The sequence below is a fragment of the Dama dama genome, chromosome 15 (genome assembly GCF_033118175.1).
Source record: "Dama dama isolate Ldn47 chromosome 15, ASM3311817v1, whole genome shotgun sequence".
In the NCBI taxonomy this organism is placed as follows: Eukaryota; Metazoa; Chordata; class Mammalia; order Artiodactyla; family Cervidae; genus Dama; species Dama dama.
In genome coordinates this window covers 4,491,168-4,504,801 of record NC_083695.1, presented here as the reverse complement: position 1 = coordinate 4,504,801, position 13,634 = coordinate 4,491,168, and the positions used below count along the sequence as shown (strand labels likewise).

The 13,634-nt window shown below is 46.7% G+C and overlaps 1 non-coding gene across 1 annotated transcript; it reads right to left on the bottom strand.

Moving 5' to 3' along the window:
* Positions 1-6,267: 6,267 nt before the first annotated feature.
* LOC133070846 (U6 spliceosomal RNA) lies at positions 6,268-6,370 on the bottom strand. The gene has a single exon (XR_009696250.1). It is a non-coding gene; the product is annotated as a U6 spliceosomal RNA (small nuclear RNA).
* Positions 6,371-13,634: the final 7,264 nt, after the last annotated feature.

Genomic DNA, 13,634 nt, shown 5'->3' with positions numbered 1-13,634 from the left:
TGTGAAAAGCCCTCCTCACCCTGTATACCCTGTCTGAGCCATCAGAGGAGTCTCACAAAGGACTAAAGCTGAACTGGTGTGACTTCAAAGGCCAGAGACACCAGAAGGTGTGGGCCTGAGGACAGGCAAAAGGAGCAGCTGCAGTGGGGTTCCCGGGGAAGAGGTCACTGCCAGCCTGTGCAGGGGATTGAGCGGGGCTGGAGGGAGGGCAGGCCTGGGATGGAAGGACTGGGCTCAGGCCTAGACCCCCTAAACCGAGGTTGCCAGGTGCCTGGCCCTGTGCCTGCACAGGACTTGGATGGTTGGCTGCATGTTCAGTGGTTAGTGGGGATAGGCAAGAGCTGGGACACTGCCTCGGATTGTGCTCCAAGCTTCATGAGCAAAACCACACCCCTACTCTGTCACAGATGTCTCCCTGGGTGTATTGATCAAGGGGGATGATCAGGAACTTATTCTTCCTCCCTTATAGTCTCCTTAACTGTGAGCCATTGCCTCCTACTGCTAGAGTCTGTCCAGACCATGCCTGCCCTCCATCTGATCCCTGGGTAGGTGGCCAGCACTCCTTGCCTCCACTCCCTCCTCTGGCCAAGTGAAGCAGCTAAGAGCACATCTGGGGCCTTCTTTCTGGTCCCAGGCCCCTCTGGACCACACAGGGAGGTGAAAGGCACAGCCGGAGGTGGGGGGCACTGCCTTCTCCCAAGCCAGGCGGTGGTTACTCTGGGGATTCCTACATGAACAGAGCAAGGGGATGCTCCCTGCACCCCACCAGCCTTGAATCTCTCAAGGGTGATAGGGTAAGTTGGGAGCAGAGCATGGCCTGTATGAGTCATATTCACCAGACTTGACCATGGGTGCTACCCTTGGCCAGCAGGGGACCTTGGGCAGGTCATTTATAGCCACTGAGCCTTGGCTTCTTCATCTGTGAAAAGGAATGAACAGTCCCATTGCTCAGGGTATGTGTAGATTAAATGGCAGTGTATGTAAACCCTTGGAATTTGACATATTTTTTTTTAATAGATGGTGACTGTGTAGTTATTACCTGAGTTAGTCAGCTCTCCAGTAATAGAGCTGGAGACGTGGCCATCTCTACCACAGTGTATCACAAAGTCCAACATCCCTGGAGGGTTTGTTAAATACAGATGACTGGGCCAATAGCACTTGAAAGGGTGGACTGTGATCAGGTAATGATATATACTCTAAACTTTAATATAAAATAACAAAACAGGGTTACAGCTCATGAATTTGTTTATTTTTTTTTTTGCTCATGAATTTAAAAAGGAAATAAAATGGAATCATAACACAGACTTAATTTATGCAAAAGGAAAACAGGAAAAGAGAAAAGGGAAAACAAAAACAGAGTTTCACTTCTACAATTGCACCATGAGTACTTTCATAAAAAGTGAATTTCTGTTGTTTTAAGCTACCGACTTTGTGGTATTTTGTTAAAGCAGCTGCGACAAGCTAATACACATTTTGACACTGGGGAGTGGGGTGCTGCTGTAACAAATATCTAAAATAGGCAAGTGGCTTTGGAATTGGATATAGGTAGGGCTGGAAGAATTGTGAGGACATGATAGAAAAATCCAAGATTGCTTTGAACAGACAGTCAGTAAAAATATGGTTGTTAAAGATTCGGCCTGTGAGGGCTCAGGTGTGCAAGCCTGCATTGTCATAGAGAGTCCATATATCATCATAAGCAGAACACTGTTAGAAACAGGAACATCAAAGGAACTTCTGGAGAAGGCTCAGAAGGAAATGAGGAACATTTGGAAACTGGAGGAAAGGCAGTCCTTGGTATTTAGTGTCAGGAAACTGAGCTGAAGTGTGTTCCAGATTGTATGGAAAGCAGGGTTTGTAACAGTGATGTTGGATATTTGGTTAAGGAGGTTTCCAAGCTTGGTGTGAAAGGTGCAGCTGGTTTGTTTGGTTTTTTTTTTTTTTTTTTTCCTTATTGCTTACAGTAAAATGTGTGAGAGAGAAATTGAGGAAAGAACTGATAGGCAAAAAAGAACCAGCATTTGATGAGTTAGAAAATTCTCAGCCTACCCAGTTTGCAAAAGATGCTACAAATAGGGGATTCACTGTTAGGAAGCATGCACCCTTCACCCAAGGATGTGGCTGAACAATCCTTTATTTGTGAATGCAGGAACTAGCTATGAGAATTTCCAGAACCGCATTCCCAGAGCCAGGGTAGAAGTATTGGAGGTGGTGCTATAGTTTTCACCTATAAGTGGTTGAAGGTGGAGCTAGAGAAAAATTATCTGTTCTGTGTGAACTTGAGTTATCTTTACACGCTGAGTGATACCTCAGGGGCCTCTGCATTCTAGTCCTCTCTGGAGGGCTTCGTTCTCCTCTCTGACTCTTATTTATGTCATTCTTAGACTACAGTTTACCATGTATCATGTATGTAAATTTATTATTAGTTTGAGCTTTGCTCAACCATTGTAGTGTATAGAACCATAAAATTTAGTTTTCACACATTTTTTTTTCTCAGTATCTTTTTTTCTCCCATTCCTTAGACTTTCTCCCCCCAAAATCTCTATCAAATATTCCTTTTTGAAAAAATAGGAGGAGAGGGGAGGAGCTAAGATGGCGGAGGAATAGGACGGGGAGACCACTTTCTCCCCTACAAATTCGAAAGAACATTTGAACACTGAGCAAACGCCACAAAACAACTTCTGATCGCTAGCAGAGGACATCAGGCGCCCAGAAAAGCAGCCCATTGTCTTCAAAAGGAGGTAGGACAAAATATAAAAGATAAAAAGAGAGACAAAAGTTAGGGATGGAGACCCGTCCTGGGAAGGGAGTCTTAATAGAGGAAGTTTCCAAACACCAGAAGACCCTCTCACTGGCGGGTCTGGGGGAAGTTTTCGAACCTAACTGGGAGGAAAAATAAATAAAACCCACAGATTACATGACTAAAAGCAACTCCCAGCAGAAAAGTACCCCAGACACTCACATCCGCCACCAGCAAGTGGGGGCTGAAGGGAGAGGAGCAGGCAGCATTGCTTAGGGTAAGGACCGGGCCTGAATGCCCTGAGGGCAATTGGAGGGAGCTAACGTGAGATAGCAACTTCAACTGTAGGATAACAAGAGAGAGAGGGAAAATTAACCTGAGAAAAACCCTAACCGAAGCACTGCCGGCCCGTTCACAGAACAAAGGAAGGACTAAGCAATTTCAGAGAAGAGCTAGCCGACTGCGGACCGGCCCATCCCCCGCCGGAGGCAGGAGGCAGGGTGGAGGGGAAAGGGGCAAACGCGGCCCCAGGGATGGCATCCTCTACCAAACTGCAAACAGGCTTCCAGTCTCTAACCAAAGACTTCCTGAGATTCTGGATGGTTGACATCCGCCGGGAGGGTCGCAGCTAGAGACCAGCTCCCCAGAGGAGACACAAGGTGCACCAGACCGGCTCGCTCGAGGAAACTGAGACTGGGAACGTGGAAGGGATAAGGCGCACTGCACCCGGGGAGAGTGCGCTCATCAGGCTCCTGGCTGACTGAGCTGCTCTGCAGGGGAAGGCACAAAACGCAGGCCCAACCGAGTCTGCGCCTTTGTGAAGTACCAGAAAACTGGAACCTGAGCGACTTAGGCCTGGGAAGTGCACACAACTCAGGGCCCGCTCCCTGTAGAGCAACCTGGAGCCTGAGCAGTGTAGACAGAGAAAGCCGCCGCGGAGCGGGGGCAAACCCAGTGTGGCCGGAACACTGGGAGTGCTCCCCACACACGCCAGTGGTGTTTGTCTGCAGCGCCCCTCCCTCCCCACAGCACGACTGAACAAGCGAACCTAAACAAGAGACCACCTCCGCCCACTTGTGTCAGGGCGGAAATTAGACACAGAAGAGACCTGCAAACAGAAGCCAAATAAACAAAGAGGACCTTTTAGAAGTGACAGGTGCAACAGATTAAAATCTCTATAGTTAACACTGACTACACTGGAAGGGGCCTATAGATACTGAGAAGTGTAAGCTGGAACAAGGAGCTATCTGAAACTGAACTGAACCCACACTGCCTGCAACAGCTCCAGAGAAATTCCTAGATATATTTTTACTATTATTTTTTTTTAATTAAAATTTTTTTTCCTTTTTTAAATTTTTTTCTTTTATTTTTTTAAAGTCCTCTATTACTCCTCTATTACTCTTAATTTTCATTTTCCTAACTCACTATAACCTTGCAAAAAAAAAAAAGACCCTGTTTTTAAAGCAAACTTCATATATATTTCTTAAATTTTTTGTATTTTTGTTTTTGTTTTTATTTATTTATTTTTTATTTTATTTTATTTTAAAAATTTTTTTTAAATTTATTTATTTTTTCAGTGGGTTTTGTCATACATTGATATGAATCAGCCATAGATTTACACGTATTCCCCATCCCGATCCCCCCTCCCACCTCCCTCTCCACCCGATTCCTCTGGGTCTTCCCAGTGCACCAGGCCCGAGCACTTGTCTCACGCATCCCACCTGGGCTGGTGATCTGTTTCACCATAGATAATATACATGCTGTTCTTTCTTATTTTTTTTAATTTATTTTTTTTAATTTATTTTATTTTATTTTTTTTAATTAGTTGAAGGCTAATTACTTCACAACATTTCAGTGGGTTTTGTCATACATTGATATGAATCAGCCATAGATTTATACGTATTCCCCATCCCGATCCCCCCTCCCACCTCCCTCTCCACCTGATTCCTCTGGGTCTTCCCAGTGCACCAGGCCCGAGCACTTGTCTCCTCCATCCCACCTGGGCTGGTGACCTGTTTCACCATAGATAATATACATACTGTTCTTTTGAAACATCCCACCCTCACCTTCTCCCACAGAGTTCAAAAGTCTGTTCTGTACTTCTGTGTCTCTTTTTCTGTTTTGCATATAGGGTTGTCGTTACCATCTTTCTAAATTCCATATATATGTGTTAGTATGCTGTAATGTTCTTTATCTTTCTGGCTTACTTCACTCTGTATAAGGGGCTCCAGCTTCATCCATCTCATTAGAACTGGTTCAAATGAATTCTTTTTAACGGCTGAGTAATATTCCATGGTGTATATGTACCACAGCTTCCTTATCCATTCGTCTGCTGATGGGCATCTAGGTTGCTTCCATGTCCTGGCTATTATAAACAGTGCTGCGATGAACATTGGGGTGCACGTGTCTCTTTCAGATCTGGTTTCCTCAGTGTGTATGCCCAGAAGTGGGATTGCTGGGTCATATGGCAGTTCTATTTCCAGTTTTTTAAGGAATCTCCACACTGTTCTCCATAGCGGCTGTACTAGTTTGCATTCCCACCAACAGTGTAAGAGGGTTCCCTTTTCTCCACACCCTCTCCAGCATTTATTGCTTGTAGACTTTTGGATAGCAGCCATTCTGACTGGCGTGTAATGGTACCTCATTGAGGTTTTGATTTGCGTTTCTCTGATAATGAGTGATGTTGAGCATCTTTTCATGTGTTTGTTAGCCATCTGTATGTCTTCTTTGGAGAAATGTCTGTTTAGACCTTTGGCCCATTTTTTGATTGGGTCATTTATTTTTCTGGCATTGAGTTGCAGGAGTTGCTTGTATATTTTTGAGATTAGTCCTTTGTCTGTTTCTTCATTTGCTATTATTTTCTCCCTTTCTGAAGGCTGTCTTTTCACCTTGTTTATAGTTTCCTTTGTTGTGCAAAAGCTTTTAAGTTTTATTATGTCCTATTTGTTTATTTTTGCTTTTATTTCCAGTATTCTGGGAGGTGGGTCATAGAGGATCTTGTTGTGATTTATGTCGGAGAGGGTTTTGCCTATGTTCTCCTCTAGGAGTTTTATAGTTTCTGGTCTTACATTTAGATCTTTAATCCATTTTGAGTTTATTTTTGTGTATGGTGTTAGAAAGTGTTCTAGTTTCATTCTTTTACAAGTGGTTGACCAGTTTTCCAGCACCACTTGTTAAAGAGGTTGTCTTTTTTCCATTGTATATCCTTGCCGCCTTTGTCGAAGATAAGGTGTCCATAGGTTCGTGGATTTATCTCTGGGCTTTCTAATCTGTTCCACTGATCTATATTTCTGTCTTTGTGCCAGTACCATACTGTCTTGATGACTGTGGCTTTGTAGTAGAGCCTGAAGTCAGGCAGGTTGATTCCTCCAGTTCCCTTCTTCTTTCTCAAGATTGCTTTGGCTGTTAAAGGTTTTTGATATTTCCATACAAATTGTGAAAATATTTGTTCTAGTTCTGTGAAGAATACCGTTGGTAGCTTGATAGGGATTGCATTGAATCTATAGATTGCTTTGGGTAGTATACTCATTAAAAATATGGAACACTTCACGAGTTTGCATGTCATCCTTGTGCAGGGGCCATGTTAATCTTCTCTGTATCGTTCCAATTTTAGTATATGTGCTGCTGAAGCAAGCAGTCAATACCTCTTTAATAATAACAATCATCAAATTGGGAGTAAAAGGGCACTTCCTCATCCTTCTAAATAGCATCCATAAAAATTCCATAGTTAGCATCATACTTGGGGCTTCCCAAGTGGCACTAGAGGTAAAGAACCTGTCTGCCAATGCAGGAGACTTAAGAGATGCGGGTTCAATCCCTGGGTTGGGAGGATCTTGTGGAGAAGGGTATAGCAACCCACTCCAGTATTCTAGTCTGGAGAATCCCATGGACAGAGGAACTTGGCAGGCTAACAGTCCATAGGCTTGCACAGAGTTGGCCATGACTGAAGCGACTTAGCACACATGCACCCAACATCATACTTAGTGGTGAAAGACTGAGGATGTTCCCTTGGAAATCAAAACCAAGACAAACAAGTCTGCTCCTGCCACTTTTCTTCAACATTGTGCTGCAAGTTATACCCTGGCAATTTGGCGAGAAAAGACAAATGGCATCCAGATTGGAAAGCACGAAGTAAGATTCTCTATTTGCAGATTGTATGATCTTTCATGTGAAAAATCCTAATGAGTCCACAGAAAAATGTTAGAACTAGTAAATAAGTTCAGCAAAATACAAAATCAATAAACAAAAATCAGTTGTAGTTGGGAACACTTGAACATCCCTATGTGAAGTCTTTTTTAAAATATCCATTTACAGTAGCATCAAAAGAATAAAATACAAAGGAATAATTTAACAAAAGTATAAGAATTTTATACTGAAACCTATAAAACATTGTTGAAAGAAATGAAAGATGGCCCAAATAAATGGAAGGACATCCACATTCATTGATTGGAAGACAGTTTCATTAAGTTGGCAACTCTCCCCAAACTGACCTACAGTTCTAAAACTCCCTATCAAAATTCCAGCTTATTTCTTTGAAGAAATTGACAAGAAATTGATCCTAAAATTCATACGGAAATACAAGGGACCCAGAATAATCAAAGTAATCTTGAAAAAGAACAAAATCAGAAGACACGTGCTTTTCTACCTCAAAAGTTACTATAACCAGCCGGGATGAGAGGAGGATGGTTTGAGGGAGAATGGATACACATATATGTATGGCTGAGTCCCTTCACTGTTCACCTGAAACTACCACAACATTGTTAATCAGCTATACCCCAATATAAAATAAATGTTTAAAGTTTGAAAAAAAATTTACTATAAAGCTACAATAAGCAAGACAATGTGGTACTGGCATAAGGCCAGACTTTACAGACCAGTGGAATAGAATTGAGAATCCAGAAATAATCTCTTAAATTTATAGTCAATCCATTTTAGACAAAGGTGCTAAATCAATTCAATAGGGAAAAGTTAGTCTTCAACAATGATGCTGGTGCTACTGGATATCCACATGTGGACAAATGAAGGTGGAACCTTACCTCACACCATATATAAGAATGAACTCAAAGGCATCAAAGGTCAAAATCTAAAAGCTAAAGCTATTAAAATCTTAGAAAACATGGGTATGATTTTTCATATACTTGGATCTTAGCTTGTCTTTCTGGATTTCCATATGGTGTAAATGTTTTGACTTGAGAAGTTCTTGCTTTTTTGACTAATTTTTTAATGAATTTTAGAAAATTATTTTTGTATTTTGTCCAGGTTTTCAGTTGTTTTCAGTGGAAGACCTGATGTAGGTATCCTGCCAACCATATTATCAATGTGTCCAGAATGACCCAATTTTTAAGTTTCCAAATTATATAATTTCAAACTTATGCAATGCACTTTGTCTCTAAGATTTTGGGAGATTTGAGAGATCAGTCTTATCCACAGAAGCTGACATCTCTTCCTTCCAACTGCCATACCCCCTACTCCACTCCGCTTATAACTTGTACTTGCAGCCTGTGCCAGGCGGGGGAGTCCTGGAGTCCTCTGTGGCCTAGACTCCAGCTCTGACCTTCCTAGGGTCATGGGCCTCTTTCAGAACTGATGAAAGCTAGATGGGAACACACAGGTAAAAACATAGCGAACGATTTCTGCTGGATACAACCTCAGGAGGCTGTGGATCCTGTGTAGTGGGATCCCCTGTTTCCAGAAGGACTGCCTCCCCCCACTTCTCTGCCTCACATCTGTGGGTTTGCTGCTGGAAGGACAGGGCCGCAGGGGCTCAGCTGCGGGTGTTCTGCTGTGAACCAGCTGTGCCTGTGTCACGTGCCAGGGCCGTGATTAAAGGCTGCTAAGGCAGAGCCAGAATCTTCCCTGCTGGCTCAGCAGTAAAGAATCTGCCTGCAATGCAGGAGACCTGGGTTCGATCCCTGGGTCAGGAAGATCCCCTGGAGGAGGGCATGGCAACCCACTCTAGTACTCTTGCCTAGAGAATCCCATGGACAGAGGAGCCTGGCAGGCTGCAGTCCACAGGGTCGCAGAGAGTTGGATACGACTGAAGTGACTAAGCAGTAGCAGCAAGGCTGAGTAAGAGGTGGCCCAGCTCCTCCTGGGCTCCTCCAAGCCTCAGCAGAGACTCTGGCCAAGAAGTGAAGTCTCCGGCAGACATCTGGGCTTGTGAGCCATCCAAAGTGTTATCCTTGGCAGAGGCAAGATGCTCTCAGGTCAGCGACTGGGTGCTTCTGTGCTCATGTAGGCTTTTTGTTGGAATGGGAGCTTCTCAGGTCAGGACTTCTCTCACTCATGCAGCCAGCTACGCCTGGTACCCCACACCCCACTAGAGGCTTCTGTCCAGCTGTCAGTTGGAGCCACCTCCCTGCCCCCGGCATCCCTCTAACCTTGATGAGATCACACTGCGGGTGTGGTGCCTCCATCTACAGAGCTCTGGAACAGAGAGCTGGGAGCAAAAGCAGACACGTGCTTCCAGAGGCATGAGCGCCTGCAGGCCCCAGAGGAGCGGATGGGCTCAGGTGATGGGGAAAGCCTCACAGAGCAGCCCGGGAACGGCCAATGCCGCTTCCATTGCCGCTTCACCCCCAGACCACTCTGCGCCTCACTTACTGGGAAAACAGCCACCCTTGACCACCTGCCCACTGGCCCCTCCTGCAGAAGACACTCCAAGAAGCAACTGTTAGAATGTTCTCAGAGCTAATCACTGTTGGCTGTCTCCAAAGTACACTCAGCTGTCCTTGGGGCTCAGCCAGCCCTGCACAGAAGAGGGACAGTGCCCACAGAGGCAGCCACACGGCTCACAGCCCTCATCCCCAGGGCCTCCCTGGCCTCTCTTTAGGTCTTTCTGTTTATGCAGTATTAGCTTTGGGATTGTTTACAGAGATTGTCCCGGTGCTATGTTAAGACCACATATTGTTTTCCCAATTTAGACTCACTCTGAGGTAGTCCATGCTCCAAGGGTGACATTTCCAGAGCTGCTTCCCCAGGTGGCTCAGAGCAGACCCTGACTTAGCCCACCCAGCAGAGCCAACCCCCTCTGAGAGAAAGACAGATCAGCCAAGAGCCCTGGGTCTAAAGTCTCAGAGGGCCCCACCCAAGTCCTGTCCTGTTCTTGCTGCCTGTGTGACTTGGTGTGAGAGCCTCTCCGTGACTCCATTTTGTTTAATTTTTTAAATTAGTTTAATTTTTTTAGTGTTATACAACAAGGTTAATTAGCTATATGTATACATGTATCCCCCCTCCCCCCTCATCCCCATCTAGGTCACCACAGAACACTGAGCTGAGCTCCCTCTACTGTACAGCAGGTCCCCACTAGCAGTTTACACTTGGTAGTTCACATACGTCAATCCCAATCTCCCAGTTCATCCCATCACACCCTCCCGTGTCCACATGTCCATTCTTTATATCTTTATATCTCTATTCCTGCCCTGGAAATAGGTTCATCAGTACCATTTTTCTAGATTCCAGATGTATGTGTTAATATACGATATTTTGTTTTCTCTTTCTGACTTACTTCACTCTCTATGACAGCCTCTAGGTCCAACAATGTCTCTACAAATGATGCAGTTTCATTCCTTTTTATGGCTGAGTAGTATTCCATTGTATATATGTGCCACATCTTTATTCATTCTCCTTGTAATAAGAGGAAACCATTCTTGCACAGGGCTTCCCTGGTGGCTCAGAGGTTAAAGTGTCTGCCTCCAATGTGGGAGACTTGGGTTCGATCCCTGAGTTGGGAAGATCCCCTGGAGAAGGAAATGGTAACCCACTCCAGTATTCCTGCCTGGAGAATCCCATAGACGGAGGAGCCTGGTAGGCTATGGTCCACGGGGTTGCGAAGAGTTGGACATGACTGAGCGACTTCACTTTCATTCTTGCATAACTCACCATGCTATGATGGTTTAGGGGAGGGCATGACATATTGCAAGCACCTACAGCAATAATGATCATGTTTATGGCATACCATCATTGTTTCTAAGGTGTGCCTGAACAGCCAGCTCCGAGGCCTCCCACAGACTGGCTCCTCTGGACTCCAGACAAGCCTGTCCCACCCTCACACCCTGTGCTGCCTGGCCTCCACTGGCCGTTCTTCTGGGCATTCCTCCTCACAGGGGCCATTACTGCCACTACCAGCGAACCAAAGTCAGGGGAGACTGTTCTCCAGCTCCCTCAGCTCCTTGGGCACCTGTGAACATCACCACCCGTGCCCCCTCCACCTAGGCCCCACCCTTGCTCAGCCTGCAGCGTCAGCCAGGCCATGGGAACCCATCCCAGCCACTGGGAGCGGGGAGAAGGAGGCTAGCTGGGGCCGTTTCTCTGTGCCCGAACCCAGTGTCTGTTGAACTGATTTATTGATCAGCAGTAGACCAGTCCCTGAAACCAGATCCTACTCCGCACTGGGGTGGAGAGCCTGGCTGCCACCCACCAGCCTGAGTGGTTGTGCCTGGGGCCCAAACAAGGGCCTCCCCGTGCTCCGCCCCACATGGTGCTCATTTTTGGAGACTGACGCAGGCTCGGTGTCTCCCGGTGATTCCCAGTCTCATGCTTGGGTTCCCTCTTCACAGCTGGGTGCCCTGCTTTGCCTGCCCTCCCCTGCCTGCTCTCATGCTGGGCTCACGTGGCAGGGCCTCTGTGTCTGTTATCTTGGGACAGGCTGAGCCTGGGAGGACAGGGGGCAGGGATGTGGGCTGAGGGGGTGGCCGCTGCAGCTGCTGCATCAGGACGGGGACCAGAAGTCCCCAAGAGGGAAGTCCGAAGGCGTGGAGGAGTGCTGAGGGTGCGCTGGGCAGATGCGTCATCCCCGAGCAGGGGTTTCCTGGGGACAGCAGTTGGCCGGGTGAGCCAGCTGTGCTGGTTTGCAGGCTCAGAGTCCAAGAGCGATGACATCGTGGGCTCTGGCCTCCTGCCTAGATGTTCCCCTCATGAGGGGCCTGCTCTGGGCTCCATCGACAGCCAACCCTCTCTTAGCCCAACCCCACTGGGTGAAAAGGGCTCTTCTCCCTCCAGGCACCCACCCCTGGGCCTGTGTCCACCAGGACTTGCCTCTGTCTTCTCACACAAAACAGCAATGATCACCACGGCAAACATTTTTTTCCTTTTTTTTTTTTTTCTCCTATAATTTTATTTATTTGTGTCTGTGCTGCATCTTCTGTGGTTTCTCTAGTTGCAGTGAGAAGGGGGAGGCTACTCTCTAGATGCAGTGCAGGGTCTTGTTGCCGTGGGTTTTCTTGTTGCAGAGCACAGACTCTAGAGTGTGGGCTCATTGGTTGCGGTACATGGGCTTAGTTGCCCCGAGGCGTGTGGGATCTTAGTTTCAGAACCAGGGATAGAACCTGAGTCCCCTGCCTTGGCAGGTGAATTCTTAACCACTGGACCACCAGGGAAGTCCCACGGCAAACATTTCTGAGCACGCTGCTGGCCAAGGCCCAACCCACAGAGAGGTCATGGGCATCATCAGTTGTCATAACTCTTCTCACCACATGCCAGAGGGTCCTGTAGGATAAAAGCTAGTTCAGAGCCCTCCTCTGTTCTGAGTAAAAGTTATGATTCCCACGTGGCCTGTGAAGCTTTCCAGGCTGCTGCTGCCCCAGCCTGAAGCAGGCCTCGGTCCACACCGGCTCTCGGCTGTCCATCTGCAGAGCTCTTGCCCACTGAGGAGCAGGATGTGTTTAAGGCTGGCCTGGAGAGCTGGCCAAAGTGAGGGTTGTATCAGGAACCATGGGACCCAGAGGGACCAGTCAACCTGGCCTGGAGCAGCACCTCCCAGCTGGGACAATTGTCTGGCCAGAAGGACAGGGGCTCAGGACACCTTTGGGTGGGATTCTCAGATTTCCATACTGTGTTAGCATTGGAGAGGGGTGGCACAGTGTAGAAGAAAATGATCCAGGGCCATGTGGGGTTCACAGGAGGGTGGGCTCCACAGCCACAGCTGACTCGGAGGCCACCCGCCTCGCCAGGCCAGGCCCTTAGCAGCAGACTTCCTGTGCGCTTTCACCCTGGGGATGCCAATCTATTGGCCACAATGGGGAGACTGGAGGCCCTGAGCCCACGTGGCCTCACCCTCTGCCTGTAACAGGACATTTGTGTTCTCCAGTTTCCTTAGAAGTAAAAGGGGCCACAGGCCTCCTCAGTGGGGTTGTCAGGAAGATTCAACAAGATGTAGTACTAAGAATGAGAACATTGACATACTGAGTTCTTGCTATAGACCCATCTGTCTTTTAGCTCCTTTGACAACCCCCCCACCAACCAAAGCATAGCAGTTAGACCCTGGCTATGGTCCTCATTTTAGGGGTGAAGAAATAGAGGTGCTGAATTGCTTATTAGGGATGTAGTGGTGCCCTGACTGGAGACCAGGCACCCAGCCTTCACTGCTGTGGGTCAGTGTCCAGGGCTCTAGAGGGAGTCTGCTCCCATTTGTCCTCAAGGAGGGGCCTCTCCAGCCCATACCTCCCCAGACCCAGCCACAGAAACCCACTGTCACATGGCCACCCTCTACTGTCCTTCTGTTCAAGCTTTAAGATTCAGGAGTCCCTGAATGTTTTTACATAACATAACAGATGTTTAAAATGTTTATATGTCTAAAGACAGCAATTACTATTAGACCTGCTCACAAATCTCTTTATTTAACATGTTAATAAAGAAGCCTGTGGATTACTATGTCTCAAATCTGCTTTTAACTTGATGATTGTCTATTTATTTGGTTCCCTCTGTAATCATATGTAGTTTTATAGTGTACATTTTAAAGTATCACTGTAAGAAAGGGCCTGGGTAATTCCCTAGTGGTTCAGTGGTTAAGAAGCTACCTGCCAGTATGGGGGAGACAGGTTCGATGCCTGGTCTGGGAAGATTCCACATGTCACAAGGCAACTAAGCCCATGCACCACAACTATTGAAGCCGGAGTGC